General features: G+C 36.2%; 1 protein-coding gene and 1 pseudogene across 1 annotated transcript in view; both read left to right on the top strand.

The window, feature by feature from the left end:
- The window catches only part of Arhgap15 (Rho GTPase activating protein 15), a 604,020-nt gene that overhangs the window by 175,741 nt on the left and 411,758 nt on the right, over positions 1-16,521 (top strand). The window lies entirely within an intron of this gene.
- On the top strand, positions 5,400-5,525 carry LOC119820176 (annotated as a pseudogene).

Genomic DNA, 16,521 nt, shown 5'->3' with positions numbered 1-16,521 from the left:
TATCCATGAGCAGAGACTTAGCACTTGCGTGTCTTTTCACAATTTTTACTACATTATAGATTTCTTGTTCACTGTCTCTACAATATTTTGAGGATATGATAACAAATGGAGCCCCTCCTTATTTTTTTACCAACTTCATTGATTTATCACTTCCTTAAAGATGATAATATTATTAATAAATAATGTAGCAATGGGTATAAAAGTCACTTCTGTATGTAAGAAAAATCACTTTGTATGGGGATAAGATACTTCCATCAACACTTTAACTCTTTTTAAATTCTCTATCCTTACAGTCCATTTCAGGAAATTTTTAATAACAAAATAATTCCATAACAAAAAATGGTTAATGAGAATTTAACGTTATTAGAGTTGCTAGTCCAATGCTGTTGTAAATTTAATGATTATGCATGTATACACATAAAAAGATATCCAAATATATTGTTATATCTGTATCTATGTATGTACTGATAAATAGGTATGCATGTATATAATAATTTTTAAAGGGTTGAGATGGTAAATGTGATAACATTTGATTTATATAATTGTGTGTGAAATAGACTAAGTTTAAGAAGGTGAGAGCTTGTATATCTATACAGGTTTTTTTAACTTTAGACCTTGAAATGTACAAGAAGAAAGGCATTAAATGTGTTTTAAAGCTTGCTAACCTCTCTCTCTTTGAATCTACTAAATAAATAACCTTTTCTCTCCATGTTGGTTAAAACGGTCAACTACAATGAATGTCAGGTGCATGCGAAGATTTTAATTCTTCTCACCTATTCATCTCTTTCCCCTTTCTGTGTGGTTTGTATTTCCTACCTCATTGCCACCATGATTTAGCCCTGCCGCCATTGTTGCTGCAAGTTATTGTTGCTGAGGGTCTCCATTGCAGCATGCTTTCCAGCATGACTTTTTTCTCAAAGTTATTTTTTTTTTGTTAAACTTTCACAGGAAAAATGATAGCTAGGTATAAATAATACTTCTTGCTCTGACTAAAAATAATTCAGACACTTTATATCCTTTTTGAAAATTTCAGTCCAATGTGGTGTGAAATTCTGGGCTGAAAAATCTGTATTTCTGGTGAAAATACTTATTTAACACAGAAAATGTGGAAGTTGGAAAGTAGTTCTACTTTATGGTCTTTTCTGACAAGTACTACCTGGAAGAATCAGAAAATTAGGAATTCTAAATGTGCAGACAACTCTAAATTCTCTCAGGCAGAGACATTCCAACCCCTCCCCAAGAGACAGCTGAACTTACGACAGTTCTGTATTCTCATAAAATGTCTTCTGTCAAAGAAAATACTTAACTGTGTAAATTATGAACTCGACCATGAGTAAACTCTTATGGTTTTATAATCTAAGCATTTTAAATTGGGTAGGGTAAACATAATGGCTTTCCATACTCAAGGATAAATACACTAATATTACCTTGTAGACACATATAAAATTATAATGTTAAATACAGACATCCACAGGATGCTACAATTATCTTCTTAATCCCAGATTGTAGTGTTAACTCATTCAAGTAGACTGTGTTAAAAATACACACCCAAAATAGTGCTTATTGGGTGTTGCTGCTAAATCAAGAATATGATTTATCTTGATTAAATCATATAAAATTTCAAATTTCATGAGTCCAAAATGGACAAATATATCACTTACGTCTTTACAAAGCATATTCTTTCTTAACTATAAATTTAACAAAGCAGTGAGAAAATATCCAAAAATGCTTGATTATGCCATATTTGAGACACATCAATATTCTTTTTACAGTCTTTCAATTGTCAAGGTACTCACAATTAAAAAAAAAAAAAACCCTAATATGAAGGAAGGAGTAGAATGTTAGCACTTCAGGAGAAAATGGTCCTTCTATACAAATGGAATTTGAGCAACTGTTATAAACAAATTAAGGGTAATTTAAAATATATAAATATCATTTAGTGCCAAGAGAATGCCAATCAAATAAAACCAGTTGACACTCTCTTTAAGACATTCTCTACATAAGTTTATTTTATTATAAAAAAACAATTTGCCTAAATTGAATTTTTAACTAAGATTTGTTTTTAATTTTTTGGGAAAAACAATTTTTTAAACACCTGTTTCATCATCATTTCATTCAAATCTGTTGGAACAGCCTCAGAAATATTGGGCACACTGTGGATCTCTTATATAAGGATGCATTGCTTCTAGCCAAGTCAAAAATGCTAAATTTTAGTAAGGAAAGGCTTTCATGTCTTTTCAAAAAAAAGTGTAAGGAAGACGGAGAATCTTTCTGAGGTTTACGGGCAGTCGCTGAACAGAACGGTGACAATGACAGTGTTCAACTAAGAAGGAATGGGACAAGCTGCTCTTTATTGTAGAGGAAGTACAAACGCTCAGCTGCTCAGATCATGGAGTAGAGACCAGGTGGACATCTGCATTTGAATCTTCCTCTGCCTTTACTGTTTGCTTACAAGTGCATTTAATCAATGCAAGCCACTGAAAACATTATCTGAAAATACGTTAATAAGGTCAGGTATTATGTATCAGTTGGGTATGGAGAACAGAGCAAAGAGCATGCACAAATTCTTCTGCATGGTCCCTGCCATCTGCCCTAGTGCCTTGCAGACACTCAAAGGTATTATTGATCTATCTCGTTACTACTTAGGAATAGGAATAGACACTCTAGACAAATATGAATACTACTGCCTCCTCCGCAGGATCTTGGATTTGTTTTTTAGAGTGGGAACAATATCTCATGAGTTTACAGATCATATCTATATTAGTTTTCTACTGCCTTACAGCAAATTCACCAGAGCTCTGAAATCTAAAAAGATTCACGGATGTCATCTCAGTTTCCGGGTGCTTGAGTCAAGGCACTGAGCTTCTGGGACCCTCCCTGGGGATTTTTTGAGGCTTTAGCCAATATAATAGGAGGACTGCCATCTCTCCTGAGCATTCTCTTGATAATCAGGGCACTGAAAGACCCTGAAGTTGTAGACTGGGTTGATTGCTTTCTTGAAGGCCAACAAATGAATCTCTCTCAGAAAGATAATGATCAGTTTTTTTAAAATGTGTTTCTTTAGTTGGGTGGTGGTGGCAGACACCTTTAATCTCAGCACTTGGGAGACAGAGGCAGGTGGATCTCTATGAGTTCCAGGCCAGCCTGGTCGCCAGGAGCTAGTTCCAGGACAGGAAGTGTTTCTTTAAAAGTCATTTGGTTGGTTAAGGCCTCTGCATGATAACCTACTTTTTGGTGGACTTAACATCAATGCATTTGGCATTTTCTTTTCGTGTACAGTGTCTCTTCACTGACAACATAAGTGATATTCAGCAAGCTGCAAGCCCTGTCTGCTATGAAGAGAGGAATCACTCTGGGTTTTTGTGGGGACCATGCTCGAACTCCACTTACTATATCTCTAGACTTTGTCCACTTAAAATGGGCATTTAATTTCACAGTTCTTGGTAAAAATTTAAGTTCCGAGGCTTAGCAAAAGTGGAAGAATGCATAAGCTCAATATGCACATGAAGTATCAACATATCAACAGTTGATATGTTCTTATCAGAATCTCTTGTTACACATCACACATTGGATGAAGAAGATTAACTTGGATGCAGCTAGTGGGCAGGGTTTGTTAGTGTGAAAGGAGAAGCACTCAAAAGAATATCTCAAATATGTACTGCAAATTGAGTCTGGATTGCCTTTCATTTGGAAAAAATCAAACCTTTTGGGGTCTTGATGAGAAAGCTCATAAAACAGCCATGTTGTGTCTCAGGACTACGGATGTCTTTACAGTGTTACTCCATTTGTGTTATCAGTAGCAAATACATGGATGCACCACTGTACTGCTTAATAGATTCTTCTGTTTGTGGAAACGGCTGAGTCACTCTTAGCCTTTGTTGAACACGAACCTACATATACAGTTTCACAGCTTTTCCCAGTAGGCACACTTAAACAGTGTTGGACAGCACATAACATATAGACATGGAACTGTGAGAAATTGGTAAAATATTTTGACTCTTTCAGAGTCTTAGTTCTGTGCTGTAGCTACATGGTGTGGCAGGGGTAGAGGTGGAGAAAGAAACAGAATGGGAGCAAAATCCATCAACACTGAGTAGAGTCAATAAAAATAGCCACAGAAGTAGAATTAAATCGTATCTAAGCTTCTATCTTAGAATTTTATCTCACACTACATTGAACTAAGTTCAACTTTTTCATGCAATTTTTGGACTAACAAAGCAAGTGAAAATAAGCAAGAATTTGCTGGTAGAGATATCTGTGATGATGTTATGGGGTTCTCTCGGATTTCTGTATGATAATAGGCAAGTGAGTAAGAGACAGGTCTTCTCAATGCTATCCTGTTTAAAGAACAAGTAATGTGCAAAACAAGGATAATTGTATCCAGTTTAAGCACTAAGTGGGTAGAAAATGCACAATAAGACATATATGACTATAGAGAATATGGAAGTGCTTATTAATCTTTAAATTGACATTGTATTGACATCAACAATATATATGTATATTGGTTTTTCAAGACAGTGTTTCTCTGTGTTGCCCTGGCTATCCCAGAACTTGCTTTGTAGACCATGCTGGCCTCTAACTCACAGAATTCCATCTGGCTCTGCTTCCTGAGTGCTGGGAATAAAGGCATGTGCCACCACCTGGTGAGTTCATATATATTATATGAAAATATATGTGAATTATATATATTATATTCATAGTATATATGAATACAAATTCATATATATATGAATTTTTATATAAAAACAAATATCCCTGATGGCTTATCATAGAAAACAGGAAATGAGCTGAGAAATCACTTTATGAATCTAAGCAAGAAGGTGCATGTGGCACCTTCTATAGTCACTGTCATGTCATTGTTTCAAGACACTACTCGGTGAGCAAGCTAAGAAATGGAATGCAGCATGCATACTCATGTCTTAGATGTGTAAGAAAGCAAATCAAGTAAGAAGAATAAATAAAAATGACAGCTATAAGAATAGGAGGTTTGATGGTGAGTGAAATTTGACTTATCTCTGACCTTGTTAGTAGGTAGGATATAAAAAAGAAAATAATACTTTTTGAAAAGTGAAAAATTCTACGAACTTTGTCCTGATGTCTGTCATTTATATCTGTCTGTATATCAGAATATTGAAAAGGGGGTTTTATTGCTTTAGTGACCTTCAGGGATGCAATAGAAATGATGTAAATACAGTTTTCATGTATGAAAGCATAAAATATAAATTAAAATGATAAAAGAATAACATTTTTAATTAATTAATTCTACTTTCATTGGTGTTCTGCCTGCATGTCTGTGTGAGGGTGTTGGATACACTCGAAGTGGAGTTACAGACAGTTGTGAGCTGCCATGTTGGTTCTGGAAATTGAACCCGGGTGCTCTGGAAGATCAGCTAGTGCTCTTAACCTCTGAGCCACTTTTGGCTAAGATCAAGTGTAGTATCTGCTCTAATCAGTTTAATAATATTCTTTAAAATGATGCCTAACCAAAACTGAGAACATAATATTAAAATAAAATTCAACCGGATATAAAACTCAGTGTGAAGCACTTGCCTGGTATACATGAGGCCTGACTTTGACTCCCAGTAATGCAGAAATAAGATTTTATATATGTATGATCCATTACATGTAGAAGTATTTTCTAATAACACATGTGACTTATACCATTATATAAACATACATACATATTTCATATACATCATATATGCATCATTGAAAGTGGTTTATTCAGCTAATAGTTCTATTTCTGTAAAATAAAATCTGCCCTTTTTTCATGGCCTATCTATCTTTATTCCCAAACATAAAAATGCTGTTTTTAAGGTTATCAAAGCAAGTTCCAATATAGAGGAAAATAAACAAAATAAACATCAACATTGTATAGGTACCATCCCTGTTCTGGGCTTTCCTGCGAGCACAATTTCAGGTATAAAAAAAGGATTTTTTTTTTTTTGGCTAAAATCCTAGATAGGAAAAGTCCATTCAAACCGGCCCCACCATGTGTAACTCACTTTATTACTTGACTATTTACTTACTAGCCTGTGAGTAAAGAATTGGATTGAGTGATGACTTGTCCGAAATCGTGGCTGCAGTAAAACCCTCCTTCAAATGGTGATGGATAAACAAACCAGGAAGGACTCAGGTGGAGATGGAAGTGTATTTGCCTGTGTGCCAAACGTTCTGGGTGTAGTTTCCACCTGAACCGGGGGCTATGATATAAACCTTCATCACAGTGCAATGGAGAAAACAGGAAGATCAAAGTTCTAGGTTGTTTCCAGCCACCCAGCAAGCTTAAAACTGACCTGAGTTATATGAGACCCCTTCTCAAAAAAAAGAGATTGAAACCACAAATCAACAAACAACAACCCTGCTTCTCTATGTTCTCAAGGATGATAGTTATCTAATGTATCCATTTTGACAGCTAAGGTTTGCAGATACTTAAATAATTTGTGCCTTTCATTTAAAGAGAATAAGGAACAATAATAATCTCTGGGCAGTCATCAAGGGTCCTCAACTCAGGACACAGAATATTTTGGAGCAGATAGTTCTTTGCAGTGGAAGATGTCCCATGGATCATATGGATTAATAGCAACTCTGACTTTTGCCCTCTCCAGCAGTGATTTTCAACCTTACTAATGCTGCAACCCTTCAGTACAGTCCTTTGTGCTGTGGTGACACCAACTATAAAACTATTTTCGATAACTCATAACTGTAGTTTTGCTACTGTTATTAGTTGTGATAAAAATAACTGATATGCAGGACCAAAGTGGGCACAACTCTCAGGCTGAGAATCAGTGCCTTCATGCATTAAGGAGCTGCTCTTCATGACATGACCCCTGAAATTCCTGCAAATATGTGGAGCCATTGTGAGAAACACTGATGTATATGAACTGCTGTGCTTGTGTAAATGATAACGCAAATGGCTAATAATGGACGAGTTAATAACAATAGCTACTCTGGTCTCTTGTGCAATATTTAATACCCTCTAATATGAATATATAAGATCAATAGTTTTATATTATTCATTCTGTATTTCCCTTGGCATAAAAGACAGTAACCAAAACAACTTGACCACTGGTCCCTTCTTATCTTGAGTTCAGTGTGGCTATGATCTAAAAGGACAGGCTATTTTCCAAAATGAAATCTACTGTACTTCATTGCATTGCTTATGGTTCTTGATAAAAAAAAAACCCTGCAAACATAAGCAGTCTGATGTTATTTTTCTGTTTACAGTATTACTATGTTGTTTTGGTTAGCAGAATGAAAAACAGCACTGTGATACTACAAGTAAAAATGTTTTATTCTTAGTTTGTTTCATCAATAAAAGCTGACATTTTTGCAAGAAAGATGTTATACTGTTGAAATTAACTCTTAGTCAATTGTAAATAATTGTATTATATCGGTATGTTATCATGAAGATTAGAAATCATTTCCTTCAGAATCATGTTTTTGCTTCCTCAGCACTGTTTCAATTGAAAGAATTTGAATGAAGTGCATCTCATTACTAACATAAAGTAGATGGAGCTTGAATAATTTTTATATTTATTTTCCATGGATGGCTATTGCATTTCTTATCCTATCTATCCAAATTTTATAAAATAAATTGTTTTAATCCATTCTTTGGAGGGAGGCAATGAATTTATTTTTGCAAAAGCTATGCAATCTGAATATATTGTAATATGCACAAAGCTCTGTTAACACAGTTATTTATATAAAAGTGTAGCTGCCTTACCTTTTATTTAATTTGCATACTCTATTTACTTTCTGACAGGTTCTTCTCCTTGCATTTTTATTTACATACCAAAAATGTCTTTCTGGATAAGTCAACTAAAGCTTAGACAAATGCACACTCTGACACCCCATAGAATATCTTATTGTAACATGGCTTATATCAATTTCTAAGCTATAATATAGTTTGGAACTGTTTCATCAATGATTTTTCTACAATAACATCATGTGTCTTAAATATGGCGGTAAAGAGGATATCGTCTTTTGTCTGAGATCTTGTCTAGGGAGGATTATGAAACTCATTCTCAGTCTATTTCAAGTAAGGCATGTAAATAACTAGCTATATCTAAATATTATTGATACTTCATTTAAATTATTATAAGTTTTGCATCATAGGAGCACCATATGTTGGCACTCAGACTTCTGTAGACTAAGCAACAAACTATATTTCTTCTACTCACTTGTTGAGGGTGACAGTCTTTCCTAGCTGTTTTATAAGCAAGGATGGGACTCATACTACCAAGTATTGACATGGTGAGTCAACGTGGTGAAGACCAGTTTTAGAAACAGAAACAATTTTATATTTCTACTCTGCCCACCTTTGTCTTGTATCCAGCTTCTGTAAGCCTGGCTTGTATTTGTGTAGCCTACCATTCATATTCTCATGCACTCCCGATATAAATAATTTAAAATTTTTCATTCAGTTTCCCAAATTATTCTAGTCATTATGGATGATTCATGAGAGGATTAATCTCTTGGATGTGACATCAAACTAGAGAGGAAAGGCACTACCTATCATATCGTCTGCAGTTAAGAACATGCTGTATTTCTTTAAGCTTTACTTAAAGTACTTATAGTAATTGAGTGTGCATGCTCAGCTCCGTTAAAACCCAAACAGCAATATGGAAGAGTGTGGTTTGTTTTTTAAATGTGCAAGGCAGGAAAATTAGTGAAATCTGTTTAAGTCACAAAACTGCCTCATTCAGGACCCAACTCAGCAGCATGGAAAAGTAACTCAAGTTAACTGTACTCTTAGCATATGTCTAAGCTCTCATATTCAATTCACTTCAAATTCCTTCCTTCTCCCTTGGATCTGTCTGCAGAGGAAAGAGATACAAAGATGGCAAATAAGTTTAGTCATTCACGAGTCCCAGATTTTCTTAAGGCTCTCAAGATGAAAATGTTCCTGGCTGAGGTTGCATACCCTTGCAGATTGGACAGCGACACGGATGAAGATTGTTAGACTTCATTACCACCTTCCAACCCCCCTTTCTGACTCCCCACTTACGTAGCTCCCACTGGCAGACACAATTGTACACATGCTTATGGAGAGAAAGACATCTTGATTTTACCCATGCTAGGAAAATTTGGAGGAAGAAGCAAAGCCGAATTAGTAAACAATAGATTAAGGTATTACACAGAAATCATGATTTAATGACCTGAATTGTACCACAATCCTGGAATTACATATTAGGAAAACATACAGTGTCTCTATATTGGAGCATCGTTATAAGAGGATATTGCTGATCATGAGCTGGTAGCGGCATGAGATATTTTTCTCTGTGTCTCTCAGCAAACAGAACAGATCTCAGATGCACGAAGAAGCATCATTTATAATCAAACATTCCTGAATAATATTCTCTTCCAGTTTTTGTTTTAAAGGCCTAACATTTGATCGTATGTTTTCTTTAGTTAACTTTCTATATAATATGGCAATCTCTGCAGTTATTTTTTTCAAAGATAAAGGAGAAAGAAAGCATGCTCAAAAAATGTAGAAGTTATTTTTGCTGTAACGTATGTCATGATTTTTAAACATTCAGGCCTTTAAACTTTTTTTTATAGTGTATATTCTTGCCAATCCCAGCACAGTTCTACAAAGTAAAATATTTGGCAGTGAATTCATATTAACAGATGGAACAAGAAATTAACACGTTTTTGCTTCGCTAATTCACAGTTCCTTTAATACGCTAATTCTAAATCACCTGTTCTGACTTTGACAGGCTACAGACACCTGTTTGGGGTAATATTCCACAGCTAATTATTACATGAGAAAATTCAGTTTCCAACAAAAGGGGTTCTGCGTGAATTTGTCATAGTTAACAAATTAGTAATTCCATCTAAATACAGATATATCTCTGATGTCTTCATTTAAATGCACTTAATCTCCTCCTTATCTCAAGAGCGATACGTGAGCATGAGGCTGTCCTCTTAGTTTCGAATTCTGTCTGTCACACTTTACACTACAGTTGCACTGATGAAGTCAGAATGTTCTTACCAGTTGCACCAATTTACTGTAATACTATATCCAAAAGCGCAGGAAAAGAGGCTAGAATGTTCAAGTGGCTGGAAAAATTCCTAAGTATATGTTAAAAATGACTCAGGAGAGTTAAAAAGAAAAGACAGATGAGAGAGAGAGAGAGAGAGAGAGAGAGAGAGAGAGAGAGAGAGAGAGAGAGAGAGAGAGAGAGAGAGAAGACAGACAGACAGAGAGAGACAGAGAGAGAGAAATAGAGAGAGAGCTTTAAACAGGAAGTTCACTGAACTGCTGCAGAGTTTAAAGTACAAATGGCATAGATGAAGCCCCAAAGGAATATTTCCTAAAACACACTCCACTAAGTAGTGGCAGGATTGGCAGGAACTTGATGCAAAGAAAATCACAGGCTCAGCCTCCTTACATCTGAACCTCTTCACATATAAATTGTTGCCCCCAACTGAGTTTCTTTAACCCGTACTATTGTCCTCAGTTCTATCCACGTGGTCATTCCCCTTCTTTTGCCTTGGATGGTGTCCCTTACACTGACGGTCTGCTCAGGACGCTGCAGGAAACGTATTATAGAGGAGTGTGTGTCTGGGGAGGGGCGAGGGAGAGGAGGATAAGTTGATGGAATATGAAAGCAAAAATCAGAAACGTAAGGTTTTTAGATGTTTGTAACATAACGGCAGATGCTGGGGTCCAGTCTCTCTTCAGGTTTGCCAAAGGTTCCATTTTGTGTGTCTGTTTTTCGAGTCTCTCTAATTGCTGTTCAGCTTCCTCTGTGGCTTTGCTAATGTGTCTTCCTTAGCCACGTTAGGGAAGGAGAGAACTTGTCGTTTCTTTAATTAACCTTTATATCTTAGTACCAGATAGCAGAGTTCACCAAGCAGGCACACTTCAAGATTCATGCTGTTTTGCTCTGATTTTTAAGAGTTATTGTACACTGTAAGTTTTTAATGCCTTTTACGTTGTAAGACTTAAAATGGAGAAGGAACAAGAGTTTTGTTTTTTTTAACATGTACACTCCTTGTAATTTTGTTTTTCTTTCAGTTGCTACTCTACAAAGCTCACAGTCTTTCTCTCAAACCCATGCTTATGACATTGCTATTTGCAGAGATTTAACTGGCAGCCCACCCCAGGAAGATAAAAATCCTGCTGCATCCAAGTTCGGTTCCCTCCTACACCCACACCTGAAACCATATTTCTGCCAGAGCCTACATTCTGCTAAGGAAGAAACCAATCTTTTATAATATTTCAACATACGTGAATTTTATTTTATTTTTAATTAAAAAATACATTTCTCATCCAAATATGCTGGATGACATTTAAAGCTAGAAAAGAGTTTCCAGCTAACTCACCTTTACAATTAACTCTTATCAGAATAGGCAGTTTCCTCACTGCACCTTGACTGTCCGTGACGTTGGCATCTCTGGTGACAGAAAGTCATGGTGACCAAAAGAGCCAGAGCTCTTGGCTGTATGCAGAGCCACACTGCCCCATAGGATCCCCTCAGGGCTCAAGATTTGGAAGAGAGCTACTAGTACAGAATTGGAGTGAGATCTGCTTTTATTATCTGGTGATAAGATACTCAAGAGCAAATAGATCTTTCTGGTCTTTAAAATGGGAGAGACAGGTCTTAAGAAGCTTACATTTTTCTGAAAACAGTTTTATACGACCATTGGCTATTCTGAAGGCAGAGTTTAGTGTAAAAGGCTAATGGCCTTGCAGAGGTGTGTTTGCCACTTTAAAAGATAAAATTATTTTAAGAATTTTCTTGATGATTGACATTGTACTGTAATTTCATTCATTGATCCCACACTAAAACAAATCCATCATTTAATAGAAATCCCAATACCTCTAATGCATTCAACATTAATATTATCCTTTATGTAATGCACAAAAATCTCTGTGATTTTGCTGTAAACCAACCATATGCATGTGTGTTTGTTTGTATATATGTGTAGATATGTATGTTTGAAGGGAGCCGCTTGATCATTCTGAAAGGATTGCAGGTTATACCAGCTGAATGGGCATTAGTGGAACAATTACATTACTGTCAATATTTTTTTTCTGAGCAAGTAAAATGACAATATATCAGACTTAAATAAAGGAAAAAACATTTAAATAACCAGTAGATGTCATTAATTGGTAGTCACCATTTTAATCCTTATGTGTATTTTGAAATAGCTTTCAGACACATAACCTCATAGTCCTATATTTAGAATTCTATTTATAAAACATACTGAAAAAAGAATTAGATAGCATTCATTGTAAAAATCTATTTCTCTTCTAATTTCAGGCCAGTTTTTCTAATATGTCATCTGTTTCAGGATTATGGTAGTGTTTGAATTATAGCAGCTTACAGAGACACACGTGTGGCTCTCAAACACAGATATACTTAAGACTGGGGAGGTCTTTTGGAAATTAGGGGAGTGCAGAATATTTGTTTCATTGACAGAGGTGGGACACAGCTTCCCATGTGCTACTTCACATGTAGGAAATAATACCAACATGCTACAATTTCCACCAATCAGAAACAAGGGTTCTAGGACAGTATTAGTCAGCATTATGCAAATTATTAAGCCAGAAGAAACACTGATGACTCTACTCTTTTCAACACTTTTAAGCTGGACAATAGTCTTCCATATTTACATTCTTGAATGACCTTCATCTTCTAAAAATAAGTACACATTGTGTTTATTTATAAATATCAAATGCTTTTTGTATCTGAAAATGATCCAAATAGTGTATGATTTAAGGAAAACTCTAATACTTACCTCCTAGTTTGGTTAACAAACCATGGTCTGCAAATAGGACTGCAAAAAAAATTAAAAAGAAGGGGATGAGTAAATAATTTTGGGGGGACTGTCTGCTCCTGCTGTAGGAAATGCACCATGCATGTGCCTACATCATCATCAAAACTGCTGAGAGCTTGCTATCAACCACTATGATAAACTAAATATCTATAGAAGCGCCGGTAAAGACATAGACACACACAAAGGCAACAGAGAGACAAGTAAAGATATGGGCACCTATAATGCATAAAAATCAGTTCTTCGTGAGTTAGAAATTACTTCTGTAACAGGATGCAAAAGAATGTTGGCCACTTTTGACACATAGATGTGTTGGTCTTACCACAAGGGTAAATGACTGCTTCAAGGTGAAATAGATGAAACATTTATTCACAAATCTGAGCATGCCTAGAACCCATAGTTAGAAAGATGACTGGAAACTATTATATGGTGGCTTTGTCTCCAAAAATAAATATTTCTGCTCTACTCTATGAACTGCTTTTGAGAAGATATTTTGTTCTGAATAATTATATAGAAGGATTCAGGCAGCCAGTATGAAGGGTGAATTACACCACTACACCAATAATTGTGTTGTTCCTGGAAGCAGTTTATTAAAGTGTTACACTGGAAGATAAAGTAGCAAGTCAACTAACAAAATGGGGAAATTTGGAAAGCACATGTCAGAGGAAAAATTATCATAGTAGATGATTACCAACATCTTCAGTGCATAGCACTTAGAACACCTGCAACACCTTCTCCTAGTCTGAACAGGAAGTCACTGAGCAAACATGTAGAAAACCTCCTTTAGAGTAGGTCATAATTCTATGTCCCTCTAAGGCTCAACCAACAGGGCTTATATCTTGGCAGAGTGGTCCTTGTAACTAGAAACCAGAAACAGGATTTTATCTTTATCCTCTCAATCAGTGCTAGATCTCCAAGATAAAAGGCAAATTCTTCAAATAACCAACTTGAGGGTTTCTTTCTGTTCTCCCAAACCTTTGTCTGCTAGGTAGCAAGCCCCTCACACTCACAAATCTTTAAATTTTCATTGGTCTTTTCTTGAGTGAAAGTGCTCTTAACTAAAAATGAGCCAATCAAAGTCAAGCTGGCTAGATCACTGAGAGGATTGTTAAATACAAACAGTATGGCTAAGTAGAAAATCAGTACATACAAATGGACTGTCTTTCTCTCAGTAGCTACTGTAGTATCTTCCCACATTGATGTCAACACTCAGCAATCACTTTCCAAATGAATGTTGTAACCATCAACGTCTCAAGTTTCAGGTTGGGTGTTATCAGAGGCTGCTCATTCATTTTCCATTTGCCCAGACCCAAAATAATCACATTGAAACTATACTAACTGCAACACTGCTTGGCCAATGACTCTAGTGTATTTATTTCTAGCTGGCTCTTACATCTTAAATTAACCCATATCTATTAATCTGTGCATCACCACGAGGTTGTGGCCTACAGGCAAGGTTCTGGCACCTGTCTTCTCTAGCGACGACATGGCATCTTTTTACTCTGCCTCCTCACTCCTCCTCTATCTGCTTGGACTTCCCGCCTTGCTCTATTCTGCTAAACCACTGGCTGAAACAGCTTTATTCATTAACCAATGAAAGAAACACCTAGACAGAGAACTTCCCACACCACTTTGGACTGCAATACAAAATTTTTAGTGTTGAACCTCAGATGTAAAACCAAGAAAAATTCCTTAATCTCTAATCCATCTATTTCTTTTCTGATGGATTTGAATAGTAATCCTGCAAACCCACCTTTGGACCACAGCCCTCAACCTAGCAATCTGCCTCTTGTCTTTCAGTCAGCCACTTGTTTGTTATTTATCATAATGTATTTTACAATGTTGCAGTGTTGTCTGATTGATTGTTGTCCTTTCTTTGACTTTTGTGTTTTTTATTGCATATCTAAAAATATTCCTTTATTGAATTCCAGTTTCATTTGATTTAATGCTGTTAATTCATATTTTAAATAATGTAGTATGTTCCCAAATTCTGTCTTTCGCAAACCAGATGCTCTTCTATGTCTATTCCTCTTGTATTTCTTTCGCAAAAATCTCCTCTTTCAATCTGTACCATAAAAATACTTCTACCTTTTTGCCTTTTCAGTCTGTTGCCCAAGGTATTGTAATCATAATTGGGTTAGAAAACTCATCTGTATAGGTCCTTTTATGTGTTCTGTGCACTTATGGTTTTCTGTAAACAAAAATAATAAATAACAGGTGGGTAGCTAAATATATAACTCATGGGAATCAAGCATTTCAAAGAGGAAGAAAAAGGCTATGTCAGAAACACGCTTCATGCGTGATGCCGAGTCCAGTAAGAATCCGAATGTTCCTCGGCTGTTACTTTTCATAGGCTAGCGCCTGCTAGTTACTAGGAAATCAAAAATAAACATTTCTGCTTATTAACCTAAATTCTTCTCAGAAATATACTGCCATTGGTGTCATAATAACTATGTTTTTTACATTAACCAATAATCTCTACTTTGTCATTTTTCCTGCCTCTGTCTTGGTAGGTAGACAGGTGGAGCAGATGAGGGAGGAGAAACTGTGGGTGACAACCGAAGGCAAAAATCTGAGGTTTTGAATAGCACATTGTCTAATTCAGCTGTATAATTTTCCTTTCCGTGGGTCCTGCTTGAAGACAAAGGCTAGAAGAAGGTTGGAACAGGAGGACAGTCATGGCCTGCAGTGACTGCCAAGCTGAAAAGACCTCTTCTAGATTGGTGAACATTACAGGCTGCTGCCTTGGAAGTAACAACACTGAGAAGATACCCAATATCAAATTGGTCATCCTGACTATACTAGTGCAGCGCTGGGCCAGGACCCAGAGTCTAGGCTAACAAATTTGCTAAGATTGTAGGGAGAATTTCTCCTAGAGTATTATCATTTATTTCTTTCTTCACTTGGCTGCAGCCCAAGAGTAAGAAATAAGACAAATGTGATAGGCTAGTTACTTCTCTCATTGCAGTAACAAAATGCATGATGAGCAGCAACTTAAGTGTTTATTTTGACTCACAGATCAAGGGGATACAGGAAACTAAAGAAATCAGGCATCATGGTTTGGAAGGTATGGACCCCAAGAACAAGAGGGTGGCTGGTCCTATTGCATCTGTAGTAAGGAATCAGAAAATGAACAGGAAATAGAGTCAGTGTAAAAACAAACAAACAAATTTAAACCCATCCCTACAGTGCTCTACTTCCAGGCTAGTCCTAAACATTCAGCAGCTTTCCCATATAGAGGCCCCAGTTGGAGATTAAGTGCTCAAACATAGACAGCTATGGAGAAAATTACTTGTGTGGGACAGCCACAGTGTCCTCAGGTGTGGGAAGTAGAGAGGTTTGCCTTTAAAGTTCCTAATATACTAGTTGAGACATTTTGTATGAAAGAATTTTAATATTCACAATGTCATAGTATCCATGCTAACATCTGAGTTATCACAAACAACAGTAGATTTCTCTGGCAAAGGCAGGTCTCTTCCATATAGCACTTGGAAGCACAAGGCTGTAGACTGTCCCACCTGGCCCCAGCCCTTCAGTCCCAAAAAAACATACAGAGGCTTATAATAGTTCTAAATTGTTTGGCCAATTAGCTTAGGCTTATTTTTAACTAGCTCTTACAACTTAAATTAACCCAGTATTTGTATTTAGCCACATGGCCTGGTACCTTTTCTCAGTGGCAGTTTTATTAAACTACTATGAGTGACAAGTCTTTACAGTGTACAAGACCATTGT

The sequence above is a fragment of the Arvicola amphibius genome, chromosome 7 (assembly GCF_903992535.2).
Source record: "Arvicola amphibius chromosome 7, mArvAmp1.2, whole genome shotgun sequence".
NCBI classification, from domain to species: domain Eukaryota; kingdom Metazoa; phylum Chordata; class Mammalia; order Rodentia; family Cricetidae; genus Arvicola; species Arvicola amphibius.
This window is presented reverse-complemented; position numbering and strand designations above follow the sequence as displayed.